This window comes from Dromaius novaehollandiae, chromosome 1, assembly GCF_036370855.1.
Source record: "Dromaius novaehollandiae isolate bDroNov1 chromosome 1, bDroNov1.hap1, whole genome shotgun sequence".
Classification (NCBI taxonomy): domain Eukaryota; kingdom Metazoa; phylum Chordata; class Aves; order Casuariiformes; family Dromaiidae; genus Dromaius; species Dromaius novaehollandiae.
Window position 1 is genome coordinate 76,856,413 of NC_088098.1, and position 15,975 is coordinate 76,872,387.

At 41.0% G+C, this 15,975-nt stretch overlaps 1 protein-coding gene across 1 annotated transcript in view; it reads right to left on the reverse strand.

Annotated features, from left to right (window-relative positions):
* Positions 1-15,975, reverse strand: part of LOC112984511 (potassium voltage-gated channel subfamily KQT member 1-like) — a 498,975-nt gene that overhangs the window by 74,352 nt on the left and 408,648 nt on the right. The window lies entirely within an intron of this gene.

Genomic DNA, 15,975 nt, shown 5'->3' on the forward strand with positions numbered 1-15,975 from the left:
CAGAGCCAAGATTGGTGAAGGGTAAAAGGAAACATGGACAACCTTTTTATGGATAGGAAATCAAAAATGCAAAGTTGTTTAGAGGTTTTCCCAAATTCAGATGGGAGGCCTGTGTCACAGCTATAGTTCCCTTAATGCCAGACCCATGTTTTATTCACAAGAACTATACTTCCTTCTTAGTGGTCCTTTAAATTTGTTTTCTTCTTCTCTAGTACAGGTCATTACCAGGTGCTTCCAGCCTGAACAATATAACTAAAACAATCTTATTATAATATATCCTAGAAGAGGATGCAAAATTATTTCTGACAGATAATTTGCAATTTTATAGATATATATTGGTAACTTCTATTTGATAATCCTTTAAGAAGCATATAAGGAAGTGATAAACAAGCATATAAGGAAGTGATAAACTCAGGACACGTATGCTTTGATGACAATAATAATGCAAGGTGTTTCAAGCCTGCACCCTGCTTGTTCCTGCCCCCTACGCTGTGCCAGTACAGCTCTGACTGAGAGTGTGCTGTGAGCCAGATCAACAAAATTGGTAGATCCTCCCCAAAACAATGTGTACTTTTAAAAAATAAGGCAGCTTATCATTCTCCTAGAGGTAGAAATGAGAGATGTTATACTGGGAAACCTGAAGTTGATTGTTTCTGCTGAACACTCTCTACTCTGAAACCTCTGATGCAGCAAGGAAATAATAGGAAATTTCATTTAATAACTGTGTTATATGTTCTGACCACCACCACACTCACAAAAGACTAAGTGAATATAGCTCTTGCAAATGAGTCACATTTAAAGAAACATACAGGCTGAATGCCCCTGCCCCCACCATACTTCATTGGGCTTTGTCTTAATTTGAGCTGTGAACTTTTCCATGCAACATAACAGCTATGAAGGCGCATATTTTACTGTGGTCCCAGGGGAAGATGTACTATTACTATTACCATGTTGATTTGGAGAAGAAGATGGCAGCTGTGTAGAACAGACTGCAGAATATGTTTGAAGTTGGCAGAGCTGATGTCTTACGTAGAATACACATTGTGCAAAAATTTAAAACAAAAAGAAAAAGAAGAAGATGTTAAGTCATCCCTAGAGCTACTTTATCAGTCATATATTGCATGTGAGTAAAATGCTGTTACTCAGACTGTTGTCAAGATATGCTTAAAGGAGGAAGAAAGAAGGATGCAAGTCTGGTATAGAAACTAACATAGCCAAGTAATCAAACATCCACATAACAAAACAGCAGCAAATCCTAAAACTGCTGACAAAAAAGCCTATGAGAAGTGCCAGAAATCTATGTGCAGCAGATAAATCTGAAAAAGAAAATACAACAGCATGTTGTCTGTTACATATAAGAATATCCTAGGTCCATCTAAGCAGCCATTTTGTATCTGACAGCATCCAGGAAGAGAAGATGAAAAAGAGTTTGCTTTCCTATTTTTCTCCCAGCAAATTGTGACCAAAGGTTGTATCCACACCATCAGAGCACTTGCTACATCTTTTTTCTGTTAATTTGTCTAAATTACCTTTCTGAACCCATTTATGCATATCCAAAGCATCCTGCAATGGTGAGTTTAACATGCTAGTCATGAACATGGTATTTCCTTTGTTTAAGTTACTAACTATTGTTTTTATTTGCTGTCCTTTATTTCTTGTACAATTAGAAGGAGGGGACAGTTATTGCCCCTTCTTCTTCCACATGTTCTGCTTGACCTGATGGACCCTCTTCACAGTCTCTTTTCCTGGCCTAAGGGTCCTGGTCTATTTAATCTCGTTTGCACAGACAGCTCTCATGTTTTGATCATTCCTGTTCCCTGTGTGTACTATTTTTCCAGTTCTCCCATACTCTTTCTAAATAGGGTGATTATAACTGCATGTAGGATCCACAGTGTGGGGTCACCAGGGATTTATATTGCTGTAAAATGATGCCTTCTCTTTGCTTTCCATTTCTCTCCCATTATTTCCCAAATGCCTTTTGCACGGTTGCACTGAGCTGACTTTTCCGAACTGCACAAAATGACTCCAAGGCCTCCTTCGTGAGTGCTAACTGCTCATGCAGAGCCTTCCCTGTGAAGGAATTCATAGTGTTCTTTCTCCTCATATGCATTATTTTACATGTATTGACACTGAAATCAGTCTGCTATTTTATTATCCTGTCAGCTGGAGCTCTTCACAATCATTGCAGTTTTGGATACCTTGAATACTTTTGTAGCCACAGAAAACTTTGTCACCCATAAAATGACGAATGATCTTAAATTAATGGTTTCTGTTGCCACTGCTCACAAGAGAGAAGCAAGTCTCATTAACATGTTTATCATTCATATTAACTGTATATTCTATCTATCCATCCTCTGTGTAATGCAGAGAAGGAACAGATAAACAGAAAAACAGACACACTGACAGAAGAAAATGTCTGTACTATAAGTTTAAGTTTGTCTGAAATGAAAACAAAAAGCAAAACAGCCAATGGTGCAAGTTAACATGCAAGCATGTATTAGTGGAATCCAAGGATTTGTCCCTCCATCTGCCGTGGAAATTCAGAGGAACTTGATGTCCCTACAGCCCCTAAGGCCTTGCTTTGGTCCATGCATACAAAACTGTTGTCCCAAACTGATGTTACTGAGGATTATCACCACCAACATAATAATCCTCCTTAATTTGTAAGCCTAATATGCTGGACTTCTCGTGTGTATTATCCATTGTGTTAGAAAATAAACCTTTGACTAGATAACTGTGGCAACCCTTCAGCGATTCCATTCAGAAAACATGTAAGAAAAACCTTGTGTTGTGACTGCCTCTGATTCTTTTATGTTGTTAAAATACAAGAGATTTATTCTGTTGTTCAACTAACTCCCCCTTCTTATCTTCCTGACAGCTAGTTGTAGTATCTGTCAATGTTTATTTAAGAATGCACACAAATACAAAGAATGCTAAGACAATTATTCTGAGCTATGTATCTCATTATCAGAATGCTCTTGTCTTGACTTTGAAAAAACATGTTCAATGGGAATAAGATAAAACCATGTGACTTTTTTATGGTTTAGAAAGTGTATGTTGGCAAAGGCTTGTCTTTAACAAATGCTGTTCCTCCTTTAAATAACATCAGGGGAAAACCCCATCATAACTCATTTTAACTATTGTAAGACAATAAGCTACTCTACCCAAATAACATACGGCATCTTTCTCATTTCAGCCTGCAGTATATCTCTTTGACAGACTTCAAAAAGTCCTCTGAGTCACAGGGGGCCAACACTGACAGATACAAAGCTCAGGAAAATCAAATGAAAATTTTCCAGTTGTTTCTATGGGAACAGATCTTGTCAAAAGAAGGAAAAGGATAAGATGATGGAATTTCAGTTGATGGGGATAGATGATCCTTCTGCTGCCATAGGGAGCCTAATGTTTCTGCTGACAGCTTCAGAAATAACTGTATTTCCTGAAGGTTCTTTTTGTTGTGTTTTTTAAATGTTTGTAAGTTTTGGGGACAGTTCTGTTTTGATGCTTACTCAGTATGTATGCATACTCAGACAATGAAAGGGCAGCTTGCTTCACCTCCAAACTGACAGAAAATTCAATGCACAATTGATTTTTTTTTTTAATTTTTAGGAGTAACGCATTAGTGTCAAAAGTAGCAATTAAAAACACAAATACGAGCAAGCAATTACTGTTGAGTATCATGAGAGCCCCAGTCTTGCACACATTTACAGAGCAGGATCTGGAACTGCCTCCCGAAATAACTGCAGTAATAACTGCAGTTGACAGAGGTGACAGGCCCGAAGCACATTTTATGTGGAACTGTTTGCAGGACCTGGGCGTTCATGTACGTGTTGTCACAGATGATATTTCCTGATCAATCTCAGCCTTTATCCAAAGCCCACCAAAGCTGATGGAAAGGCTTGGGCTGCCTGAGAAGTCAAAACAAGGCCTTCAGAAGACCTGCCCCGCCTTAGGTATTCAGCACAGTGCCATGTGTCCATGCCTTTGGTTGTCCTATTTGGAGCCTTCTAAGAAGGCACATGTACACTGGATGATAGTCAGGTAGGGCTACCCGGAGTCTGATCCAGTACAGATATTTCCAAGCTGGGTGGATGGGGATGGGGCCAGACTCTTTTCAGTGGTGCCCAGTGACTGGACAAGAGGCAACGGGCACAAACTGAAATACAGGAAGGTCCATCTGAACATGAGGAAAAGCTTCTTTATTGTGAGGGTGTCTGAGCACTGGAACAGGTTGTCCAGAGAGGTTGTGGAGTCTATCCTTGGAGCTATTCAAAAGCTTTCTGGACACAGTCCTGGGTAACGTGCTCTGGGTGACCCTGCTTGAGCAGAGGAGTTGGACTACATGATCTCCAGAGGTCCCTTCCAACCTCGACCATTCTGTGATTCTGTGAAATAAGCTAGGGTTGCTCATAGGTATAACATAATTCCTCCTCTTCCCTTCCCCCCAACAGCGTGAGGAGTTAAAGAGAAGCACAAACACCACAGTGTCATTTAACATGAAAATATTACTAGTTGAGTTAAATATCTTGGATGTTAAATTACTTCACTGGCCCATTTCTTTAATTGACTGTAAGGGAAATTTGCTTTCTACGTACTTGGCCAGGGCAGATTTCTGCTCTGACTTGTAATGTGGATGGCTGTGAAAACTCTGTATGTACTTATATGAACATACACATAAATAGAGGTATAATCATATTATGAAATCGGTGATGAAAACTTTCAGGCTTTTGTGACTGACTGGCATCAGAGGCATTCTGCGGCACTAGAAATGTCCAAATTATTACCTGAAATGCTTAAAAGCTGCAGTTAACCTAGCCACAAGCACATTACATCGAAAAGATTTAGGCCATTTATGAAATGGCTAGTATTACTGCTGGAGTCTGATCATGAAACCTGGCATTACATTGCAGTACTGTTAGGAAAAGTAAAATTATTCGTGAAAGATCATGTCACTGAGTTCCTAAATGGGGCAACATTTTTCTCCTCCCTGGAGAAGGAGTCTATGGTTTCTTGTGTGTTGTGTAACCAGTGGGGGACACTGGGTCCCCGGACACTGGGATCACTTGACCTATTCACATGGGGCTGACCTTCCCTTTCCAGTGTCCACAGGGATCCAAGATCGACAACTTTGCAAAGCATCTTAACATAGCACCACAGGTAGCAGAGCGGTCCAGGAGCTTCTGTGTACCTAAAACTAAAAGGGAAATATTGCTTGTGCATATGGACAAGAATTCAGAGAAAAAAGGATTATTTACCAGTAACTAGACTGCTCTGAAATGTGCTCTCCATATCAACTACCCAATATACCTCCTAACTGCCTTAAAGGTCCCATAATATAGTTCACAGTCATAATGTAAGATAAGTTTTTACTTTCTGAAATGACTGACACTTTAAATCATTTTGCAAGAGAGTCTTAAGTGTGGAAATAAGTAACTGTATGCTTTTATAAATACATATGTAGACAAATAATGCCACATTTTGAGAAATTAATGAAACTAATTTTACAAAATGACTGGCTGAAATGTTTTGCAAAGTGACTGGAAATTTTGGTCTTCTTGCAAAGCACTGGTTTCACAATATGAAGAGAACATACTCATATGTTTGTAAGTGAATTTAATATCCAAGAAAATGAGTGACTAACAAGCAATGGCTACTTGCTGGATTCACTCCCCAGTACTCTGCAACTTCTCAGACCCAGCCGTGGTAATCCAGCTGTCTCATAACCTGAGCTGTCCCTGTTAGGTTAACTGTAGGCTTGCTGGGAAGACGATTTTATGCTGGATGTTCACTAAACAGAAGTCTGTAACTCTATTTCATTTCTGCTCCAAGTGAACATAAGAACAGATGTCTTGGGGCTGAGAGAGTGATATGGTTCCTTGGCAGCTTCTGCTAATCTGACCCAAATGTATCTACAGTTTAAAAAAATTAGCAGAAAGTCCAAATGCCAAAAATTCTACAGCTAAACATGCAAATGATTACCAGGCTTGTGTTTCTGTGTGGGCGCATGAGTTGGTGGGTGTGCATGTGCATGCTCACAGCAAATACACACCCACATTGGCTGCTATTAATCACTCTGTTTGTGCACGGGTACTCCCGTCTCACAAGGATGCATGCAGAGAATAAATTTATGGTTTTTGCTTGAGTCTGAATGCACCAAATGATAATTTTTTTTGGAATAGTGTTTCTTTATAGAGGAGACCCTTAACAACCACAGAATGTATTATCCTATTCCATCTATGCTGTTTCATAGTCTGATAGATAGAAACTATTGAAGATGTAAACTCTGTGGGACAGAGATCATTTCTTCTTACAGATGCCCATGGCATGCAGAACCCTGTTTATGACCAATGGTAAAGCCTAGGATTGCTCCAAGAGCAGGGCTCTCTCTAGTCCATTTTAGCCTTTCCACTTGCTCTATCGTCAAGAATGACACAAGTTTAGATCTCTTATGTCAGACTGCCTAGTTCATTTATTGATGACAATATGAAAAAATACAGAGCCTATGGTGAATACTTGAAGGATTTATACTAGAAATTCTGATTTTTGCCAGCAGGCTAGTCAAAACTCATATACACTTCAGCATCTACTCTGTGCAATTCTTTTGCAGCAACCCAAAGAAGCTAGAAGCTACACAGTGAAGGAATACCAAGAAAATTCAACTATTATCTACATAAGCAGAAAGAACAGTAGCGGGGAGTTGTTTAAGCAAGGCTAAAGGAAAGACTCTCTCAGATTTGAGAGCCTTTTGTAATTTAAGGTCCCCAATTTTATGGCTACATTTCTCCAATGAAATGACTGGTGGTTGTCTCTTTGTACGCTCATCTGACTGATGGAAGTCTGGCTGAGAGGAGGAGGGAGACTCTGGGAAGCTTCCTGACCAGGCACTGACTGGTGGAGATTATGCCATTGCAAGGCTACCCTCAGGCTTTAGTAAGGAATGGATTAAGTCAGTGCTGAGACTGCAGAATTAACAGAGGAACAGCCTTCACAACAAAAACTAGTACACAGGCTGCCTTGGGAGAATTGTACTCTCACCAGACTACCTTTAAAATGCAGTTACAGTCAAAACATAGATTTGTTAAAATGCTTAGGAACTTAAAGGAAGATCTCTGTTAAAAATCCCTCTTTGATAACAGCATTAAGTCTCATTAGCTATGAAATCCACAGATAATAAATATGCAAAAGTTTGAAGAAATAGGATGATTGTAACACAGAGGGAGCTTACAGACGCAGCAAGAGTGAAAAATATACTAACCCCCTCACCAAACCACCAAAACATTTTGTAAAACAAACATTTACAAAAGGCCAGAATTCAACTTAGTGATAGGCTCTGCCTGAGAAGTACTGTACCCTGTGTTTTACTTTTTTTCCCACGTGGGAATAAAGTATTTTTCCATCAGAAACCATGGGAGAATCTAGCCCTGCATTTGGATATTTCAGTAGGGAAAACTATGTTCTAAGTACAACTAGCAGGTCAACAGATCTCATCATGTGAGTCCTAGAAAGCATACTGAGTCTTAACAATTTTACACGTAGCAAGCTGAAAGTTCAAATGAATTTCCTGCAGTGGGTAGCAGGAGATCTTACTGTAGAAGTCATTGTATTGCTAACAGATATGTTCACCTCCCTGTTTTATGTGAGAGATGCTCAGGGGACAAATTGGAAAGAGTGGCCCTGAATCTCTTCTGGCTGTCAACAGCTTCATATTGGGAAAATTTAGGTTCAATGATTTCACTGGATATGAAATAATGATGAGGAACCTAAAATGGTAAAGGATCAGTTTCTTCAGAGGAGCTTCACTCAACAGTTAGGAGAGGAAATACACAACACTGAACTATCTGGAAACAATCTCAACCTCTGTTGCTTCCCAACTGCCATGACAATATTTGGAAACCAACTGTGAAGCATACACAAGATCTGGCAACATTTCTCATTTTGGCCGCTTAATGTTTCCAAGAAGCATGCTTCAGACCTGTGCACCTGGATGACACCATACTCAGTAAAATAAAAAAACGAAACTGCTTGCCTCCAACTCTAACAACAGTTTTTTGAAGACATAAAATTTCAGTAATACTGTCCAGATGCTAGGACAACCCAAATACAGTATCCAGAATCCTGTTTCTAACCTGTTATTTCATAATTTGTCAAAACGTTAAAATGCTTTTTCACTCAGATTTGTAAAAAAAAATTATTAATTTGCAGAAAAAGTCTTCTGAAGGCTTTCAGCTTTAATGTGTTTCAGAGAACACCCAGTCAGAGTGGAATGAAGGTGCAAAAATCCTGCCAAAGGCTCGGTGAATGGATAAAGTGTTAGAGGTGAGGTGTGCTTTCAGAAGACATTAGACAGTATGATTTCAAATTTAGGACAGGACGCTCCCCCCTTTTCAAGCCAAAGGCCAAGTGTTAAAGCATATGAGCATACTGTGTTGGACAGACTTCATACTTAAAGTTTTTTCCAGGTAAGATAATCAAAGGATGAGATGAATGGGAAAGGGCAGATGCTCAACCCGGGCTTCTTGAGATCACATATTAAACCTGGACTACTGTCTCTATTGTACACATACTTCTCTTCTTTAAATGCTAAATACTAGAATATCTCTATCATAGTGAATGAGTACATGTTCTGATTTATATACAGGTTTCAGTGTTCTCAAGCATCCTATTAAACATTATGTCACTAGTCCAAAAACAGGTGCCCATTCTCCTATATCAACAATATTCACTGAAAGTTGATGAAGTTACACCCTTTTCAACCCTGATACGAGAAGGAAAACAGACAAAATAAAGAGGAATGTGCTCAAATCCATATTCTGGATTTAAAAAGTTTGAAGGCTGGTGAGGCAGAGCAAAGCCAAAGTCTGGATGCGAGTTTTGCAAATGGTATGAATCTCGACTCAAATCACTCTGAAGCTTTGGACATTCAAATTCCACTTCCAAATCTGCTGCTGTGCCTTAAGCGTAACTTGAATCTGAGGTGAATACATCATGATAGCAAGAGAGTGTGTTTCTAACTTCCCTTATACTCAGGGAGGTTGTTTTTATATCCAGCTGTTCTTGATACCTGCCTTTCAGACAGGATTTGCAACTGTCTGTTTCTTGGAAACCCTTGTGGCTGGCCATTGCACTTGCTATTTTCTCTCTAGCCAGCAGGGAATGCTGGTGTGTGGAAGTAACTCTCCCTCTCCCTAACATATGCAGATATAGCTCTTCATCATTTAGGATAATATAGAAAACATTCCCCATGCAATCTGGGATGTATTTGTTTTTGGAACAGTGGTGTTCAGAGAAAATGTCAAACTGTTTTTCAAGTGCCGAGTATGTTTACCTTAGTCTACTCTGCTTTGCTAGAGTTTCTAGCAATCTTAAAGCAGGATGTCCTATTTTACACCACTTACTACTAAAGCTTCAGCGAAGAAGGATTGTCATACTGCAGTCATAGAAAACCTCGCTTGTCTCCAGGCTTGATGACGTACTGGTCTCTAGCTTGCCAGCCTCTATTCTTAAATACATAAATGGTCCAAAGATCTCTCAGAGTTTGACACGATATGACAAAGCAAAGGTATTTATGTTCCATGATTATTTTCCCTTGTCAGACCCAGTGAGGATAACATACAGATGTACTTTAAGACCTTCAGTAGTCTCAAGAGAGAAGGTCCTGTTGGCAGGCATCCTTACTTTTTCAGTAAACATAAGGTTTTTCTAGGTTTTAATTTATAGCACTGAAAGTTAGTAGCTTTTCCATTCTGTAGTTAATGATGCTGAAAGCTGGGAGTTAAGCTGAGAGTTAATAGTACCATAAAACAACTAAAGCCTTATTTCCAAACTTGTATGCATTCTTTATACTTTACAAGTGAGAGGATATCTGAGAGCAGATTCTCCAAAGCAACTGAGCACCAAGAGAAATTTGCATGGGAATATTCTCTCCTTTGCACCTAAAAGCCACAGTCCCCAAAAACAAGTTGCTCCACACTTACTGTGCCCCTCAAGGGTACCAACTGGAAATGCCTGTTAAAAAAGAAAGGAAAGAAGGCAGATAAGGCTTTTGGGCTGCAGTTGCAAACTGGCTGGGAGGGAAAGGAGGCAAGGCTCTGACTACAGGCAAGTGCAGCTGTGGCAAAAGCAGCAGTTTTATCTGACTTGCCTTCTCAAATCATAAATCTGGTGATCTTGAGGAGCATCCTCATTCTGTGACAACCATTCACAAGCCTCTGGCAAGCACTGGCATAGGGATTGCTGTCAATACCTACAACAGCAAGGGCTGTAGTTGGAGAGCTTGGCAAGGAGTGCAGCATGGCGGAGTTTCTGCCACCCTGGGTTTTTTTGCCTCTGCCTCAGCTATGGTACCTCCAAAGGCTGAGGGAAAAGTCAACCAGAAGAGCAATCAGGCTCTCAAACCCTGTGTGAGAGATGCAACGCCACATGACAGGGGATGTGGTTGTTGTATGTGGCCATGTAGCAGCAGGGGCCATGCACTGCATGCTGTCAGGAAGGAGGTGCCACAGCAGAAAGGGGAGAGAGTGTCATCTCCTGGGATGCCTGAGCGTGGGTTCCCACCACGTGTCAGGCACTCCAGCTGTAACGTTACAAGGACACTGTCCCTATGAATTGCATAGATGGAGAGGGTACTGCCCCTCCCCACTCTTCCCTTTCGGTCTGTCACTGCCTGTGGTGGAGATGGCTGATCCACACCTCAACTGCCATGGTTTAAGCAGCTAGAAACCCTCCAAGTTTAACCCACCCGTACTTGTGAATCCACAAGCTCTGCATGAGCCTACCCAGGTCTGAGCAGTTGGTGCTGTGCCCTGACCCTTAGGCTGCTGAGTGATAAAGCAGTTGCCCTAAGGGGAACATCTCAGCTGGGCATTACAGTGCTGCATTGCATATTTTGCAAACTGCATTCTGGGCCTTTTTCTGTAGCATTGACACTGGCAACTCAGTATGCTCTAAATATATCACAGCTGAATGAAATGTCATGAAAAATGCTCTCCAGTGCCACTCACAAGCTGAAAAAACATAGAAACATTTTATTTTGGGGCTGAATGATTGGGGGTAGATGCTGCTCTAGAGGAGGACCATAGACAAGGAAAGCAGACCCATGCTGGGCATCCAGCCTTCTCCGATGCTGATGACCAAGTATCTCCATGATGCCAGAAGTTTTAATTCACATCCAAATAGCCATAACAACTATAAAAATTTCACTAGCAAATAAAGCAGAAGGCTTTACACCTTGCTGTTGGTTTCAGATTTGACTGTGCTTTTGCCTAATACTGTTCACATTATCTTGGAAGGAAGCCAAACAATTTTAAAAGGTCCATTTGTGACAAGATGCAGCCATTTATCAACCTCATAACAGAGGACAACAGGATCCATGTTGTCCTGATGTTTCATTCCTTGCACTGTTTCCCCTCTGAGCCTCCATCCTGCCGCTCATAGCCTTCCTGTGACTTTTGGAGCACCATCCTTACTACAGTCATGGGGGAATAGATTTTCCTACATGCAGGTTACCTTCCTCTCTTGCTGCAGACTGGCAGCTAACAAAGGCAGATCCGTAAGTGCTAGGTATGAAGGCTTCACACAAAGAAGAAGGGTGAAGGATTCTCCAGCTGCTTCTGACCCAAATGAAGGATGCCCTTTTTCTTGAAATTTCTCTCTCTGAATAGGCCACATTTGCACAGACAGGCAATGGCCAAGGAAGATCATAATACTCACTACTGCATCTTTCTATTTTTAAACACTTATTGACTATCTTGATGAAGGTAGCTATGCGGAGATAAGGTTAAAGAGCAGTTCCTATTAAACTGTAGTCTTAATTTTTCTGCTAGGATACTGTAGAAAGCAGTGTTATTTTAAGTGACCTAGTTTATCTGGGAAATTTCAGCTTGCAACTGAAGTATTGCTTCCATAATCTGCATATATGGATTTTTGAATGTTTCTTAGGGGATATTTTTTGGTTCCAAGACAATATTTGGTGACTTTAAAAATTATAACAACAGCTTTATGAAGAATAACCTGCTCCAAGGACCTTTAAGAGCATGAGCACATGTAGCAGATGGCTTTCAGCAATAGCCTGTCCATTCACCCATGTGTGTGGGTTCTGCACAAGGTGTCATTGACAAAGCTGGCACAGAGGCACAGCCTCCACGTTAACTGGGCTACTTGGGCTGATCCTCTGCTGTTTCATGCCCTCACTGAACAGATGGCATTTTCCATGTCTGCAGGGAGAACTCTCCAAGATCACAGGTCTCCCTGGTACAGCTAAAACTCCTCTCCTCTCCTCTCCTCTCCTCTCCTCTCCTCTCCTCTCCTCTCCTCTCCTCTCCTCTCCTCTCCTCTCCTCTCCTCTCCTCTCCTCTCCTCTCCTCTCCTCTCCTCTCCTCTCCTCTCCTCTCCTCTCCTCTCCTCTCCTCTCCTCTCCTCTCCTCTCCTCTCCTCTCCTCTCCTCTCCTCCTTCCTTTCTCTTGTTCTTGTTCTTCTTCTTCTTCTTCTTGTTCTTCTTCTTCTTTTCTTTCCATGGGCAGCCTCATTTGAACCTTTCAGCAGCTTAGCAACTAAGACTGCTGACTTGCAGCATCCTCAGGAAGCTGATTCAGTTAGCCTATGCCTGTGGGTCTCTTCAAAGAGCTTCAGCTCTGAGCTGCGGCACACTGGCAGCTTGCTCTGCTTTAAATACATGACTGAATAAACTCAATGTCAGCAAAGGAAAGCTGATAGGGCAGTTCAGCCAACAGAATGATGAGTGAAGGTATGGATTTGTGAGGGAAGTGGTGCAGGACAGGGAGATAGCATCTGGAAAAAAAATCCCAGCAGAATCCAAGAATATATTGCAGGAAGCCACCAGAGGTGAAGAATGCAATCTAAAAAGTATTGATATTTTCTGAATTGTCTAATGAAATGGAGAAACTTATTCTTTTTCTTTTGGGTTTACTTGAAGTGTGTCATTTTGCATCAGAAATGTTTATCCCTTTCTTTTTCTTCTAAAGAAAAAGTCATTTGATTTTTTTAAAGGACATTTTGGAGTAAAATAAAGTTTCATTTCAGGAGTGATGAAACAAAACATTTCAGCTTTCCATAAGTAAGACATTTCCATTTCTAAAAAATGTTGAATTGTTTTTCTTGATATTTTCAAACCCTTTCCCTCATTACTTTTGATGGGCAAGATTCCTAAATTTGATTGGTTTCATAAACAGTTTCTGTCTCTCCAAAACTCTGGTTTTGGGTGGATTTACCATGTGTCAAAACCAGAAACTATATAGTGCCAGCAGACCTTGTCTAGAGGAGCAATCTCATGGTTAAGCCATTGCACTGGGAATCAGGACGTCCACATACAGCTTTGGCAACTGACTTCATATTGGCCTTTCCCCAAGGCCAAATTCTTAAGGGTATTCTGTCAGTTTTTTAAAAAAGTGCCAAAGTAGGTTAGGCACCTAATATGCACATTGTTATTAGTTCGTGATAACTATTTATTGACATCTTTGGCGTCTTTTCAGTGTGTACACTTCTCAGTGGTGGAAAACCTTGGAAAATCTATCTCATAATATGTTCCTACCTCTGTTTCCTGCCTGTGAAATATCTGCTATTGCATAATGGGACTTTTTTACATCACAGAGTGCTGGAGGCATGGACCCATTTTTGTCAAGTGCTTCAGGGTTAAATTTTAAGACTGGACCTTGGCTTGGCTTATTCCTAAATCCTGAGACTTTCATTTGAGTTCTTCTCTGAGTGGCATGGGCACTCTAGAGAAAGACCAAGTCAGTAGATTTCACCAGTGGCCAGATGGTTGCATTCTGCTCTCAGGTTAGGGTAAACTAGTGAAAACCTGGGGATGATGTAGCATGATGTAGCTTCCCTCCATGCTTCTTTGCTCTGCTGTGCTGCACTGTATTCAACATTTAAAACTGTACAACCGGATCACCCAAACAAGCTGATGTATTCTGGTACCATATCAGTAAAAAGCAGTTCTAATTAGTCTCTGATCAGCTCATTGTAATTACTTGCTACATAGCAAACTAGCAGCCCATAATACGAATTAAGATGATAGCAGAGGAAAAAAACACCAAAGGTATTACATAATTCAGAACTGTTTTGGGGAAATGAACACAAACTGGAGCAAAGGAAGAGCCAAAACACTGGAGCTAGATTTCTCTAAGTCTATCCAGATGCAGATCTGATTGGAAAAGCTCAGGCAACCTCCTTTCTCACCAAATTCTCCTTCTTCCCCCTGAGATACTGCTTTCCTGGGTCACTCCATGGCATAAGCAATTAGGCCACAGAAACAATTACTTATATCAGGCTGGGACTGCAATGGTCTTCTTGCAGCCTAAAAATTAAAGATGGGGGCCGGTCTGAGGGGAGGAGCTCTCACTGTTACTCTACAGATGGGGAAGGTGAGGAAAGTGTCAGAGCTACATTTGTTCAGGGTCACAGTCATCACAGGGGAAAGACTATCACAAGATCCTAAAATGAATTTAATTCTTTTCTGACCCTACAGGTTAGGGGTGTGATGATATTCCACATTAAGGAAACTTAGTGATATACGTTAAGCTCTTCAGAGCAGGAATCGTTCTGTTGTATGCTCACATTGCAATTGGAGTGCTGTCTGCAATGGTAGGAGGCACTGAGGCTTGGGCAGGCTTCCAAATTTAGCTTGAAGTTAGCTCAGAGGCTGCAAGCGCATCTCTAGATTACAGCTTAGACATACTGGATGCACTTTACTGACTCCTTGTATTGTTGAAGCATTGTACATGTATCTAATAATGTACACATACATTAGATTATATGCAGATTACATGAACTCACTGTGCAAAGTGATAGCCTGACTCTCACATTAATATTGAGACTCCTTTGCACTTCCTGGGAATTACAAATTAAATGATGTAAAAAGATTAATATAGCTGAGCTCTGAACAGCTGTAGTTTTCAGAGCTGACAAAACGCATGCTGTCTTCATGCAAAACTCCCTTGTTGAATCAGTTACACTCAGTTATGAATTATCCTCATTGTTAAAACCTCTTAATGATTTTTTGTTCAATGATAATAGCCAGGAGGCCCAAAGTTCCCATCTTTCTAAGTAAAAGGGTGTCTTTCTTAAAGCAAGGACTTGACCCTGAGCCTTCTGCACCTCAGGGAAATGCCGCAACCAATCTCTCCCTGTCTCTGAGAGGAACAGGAACCAGGCTGAGAGGGGATATTCAGAGATGCCAGTGCTAAATTCCAGCAAAAGAAGACATCTGCGGGAAGCCACTGCTTTGTCAAGCAAAACAAGTTCTGCTGAAAAATTGGTTAGCAGCTCTGGTCTTCCCACTGCCCAGCCCCAAAGTCCTCTGGCTCATAGTGGTAGGAGGCAGGTGATATGCAGTGAATTCACTCTTGCACTCTGGCTGCAACCCCAGCTTGTGGGCTGATTATCGTAGAGGCACACATCCTTCTCCACTGCAGAATGGAGGGATTTTTCAGCAGAGGAGCAAATCCCCCCATCATTCCTACGCTTTCCACAGATCAACTTTTTCCACTTCACAGTGCTTTATGAACAGCAAGCTAATGGCACTGCCCATATAAAAGGCTGTCTAAGATGCTATATTGCCAGAGAGAAACTTAAAATACAAATGTGTAAGTCCTTATAAAGAATTCCTGTAAGGCGTCATTGGAGTATACTTTGCCTGTGTATACACAGGAGTGCCAAGGTGTTGGAGAAGAGAGTGAGTTCATGGAGCACATGCCTTTGTGAACAGTCACTGCAAAATGTCACCTACAAGAGACTCTCCTGGGTCAGAGTGCACACACATGTTATCTTCACTGACATTGCCTATGTTTCACCAGTTCTGCAAATAAGCAGATGAATTCAGCTTTCAGGCTGTTAACTTTTCACAAGCAGTCAATTCTCACTGAAAATGCTCAGAAACTCTCCTCTCATAAAATGACTGTAATAAGAGAAGCATCCCTACTCTAACAGAGGAGCAGACCACACTTTTTTATAAAG